This window comes from Oryx dammah, unplaced genomic scaffold, assembly GCF_014754425.2.
Source record: "Oryx dammah isolate SB20612 unplaced genomic scaffold, SCBI_Odam_1.1 HiC_scaffold_26, whole genome shotgun sequence".
NCBI classification, from domain to species: Eukaryota; Metazoa; Chordata; class Mammalia; order Artiodactyla; family Bovidae; genus Oryx; species Oryx dammah.
In genome coordinates this window covers 94,501,545-94,503,003 of record NW_024070210.1, presented here as the reverse complement: position 1 = coordinate 94,503,003, position 1,459 = coordinate 94,501,545, and the positions used below count along the sequence as shown (strand labels likewise).

The 1,459-nt window shown below is 50.0% G+C and overlaps 1 pseudogene; it reads left to right on the top strand.

Annotated features, from left to right (window-relative positions):
- Nucleotides 1-205: 205 nt before the first annotated feature.
- On the top strand, nucleotides 206-847 carry LOC120852617 (annotated as a pseudogene).
- Nucleotides 848-1,459: the final 612 nt, after the last annotated feature.

Here is a 1,459-nt window from a genome sequence, read left to right as displayed (position 1 = left end):
GATGGCATCACTGACTCAATGGACATAAGTTTGAGCAAGCTCCAGGAGTTGGTGATGGACAGGGAGGCCTGGCACGCTGCAGTCCCTGGGGTCACAGAGTCAGACACGACTGAGCGACTGAACTGAACTGAACTGAACTGAACTGAAAGTTGGTGCTGGTCGGTTGGTGTGTCTCTGAAAAGTCTGTGCCATTGAACCTCCTGCCATGGCTGAGTAAGATCCGTTCAGCGCACCCTCTGGTGGTCCCACCCTGGGGAACCGAGAGGCTGGAGAAGAGGACCCTGCCACAGCCTTCTTGGCATAGAAGGGAAGTGAGATTACGGGCATCGAGAACGACAAGGCCTTCACCATCCTGGAGGGCGGAGCCCCAGGACCTGGAGCGGGTGCAGGAGGTGGTGGTTGATAGGCTGATGATGGAGTGATGAATGGCAAATACTACCAGGAGACTACTGGGCCGACAGACAGTTACGCAGCTATTTCACAAGTGGATCTATTGCACTCAGAATCTGAAAGTATCCCGTAAAGGGAAAGAAGAGCAAAAGGAATGCTTGAAAGCCCTTCTTGGGGCTTGCCACTCCACCTGACTGGCAGACCCCAAGTTCAGCAGTGACCACTGTGCTTGCGCCTGCTCTCAGAGCCAAGCTGGAGGGCTTGATGCCAATTCTTAGAAGCAGAAAGCAGAGTGGAAAGAAAAAGCAATCAAGGAGCTGGACAAGTGGTATGCGAGGCAGGCTGGCAGCTCCAAAAGACAAAAGCCAACAACAGGGCAGCAGAATAAGCCTTTGTACATGACATTGAGGAGTTGTCCCTAGGTACTGAGTGAGAACGGGCGGCCCAGCTGTGTGACTTTAACCCTAAGTCCAGCAAGCAGGCCAAAGACATCTCCCGCGAGCGTTCTGTCCTCATCTCCCTCAAGCAGGGCCCCCTGGTGCAGTGAAGAGCCACAGGTCTACAGTATCTTAATCCCACTCAGTGAAGCTCTTCATGGTAATTGCATTAATTATGTTGAGTTGTTTTGGACCAAACCTTTTGTCTTTAGAGGTGATCATTCTTTGTGATTGCACATTTCCTTTAACTGTGTTCTCCCTGGCATTCAAAGAGGAGGGGAGGTAGTGGCAGAGGAAGGGAGGGAGGCCTCCCAAGGGCAGCCTCAACCTATGCTTTTGTGCATTATTTTGAGAATAAATTTGTTTCAAACAATTAAAAAATAAATAAATAAACAACTCCGACCTGATTGGCTTAAGCTGGGTTTCTACCATCTCTGAGCCAATCACTGAAATGGAGCAGATGTCTCTAGTCCAATAAGAATTCACCCCTGGAGAAAACGAAAAAAATGAAAGTCACTCAGTGGTGTCCGACTCTTTGCAACCCCATGGACTATACAGTCCATGGAATTCTCCAGGCCAGAATACTGAAGTGGGTAGCCATTCCCTTCTCTAGGGTATCTTCCCAACCCAGG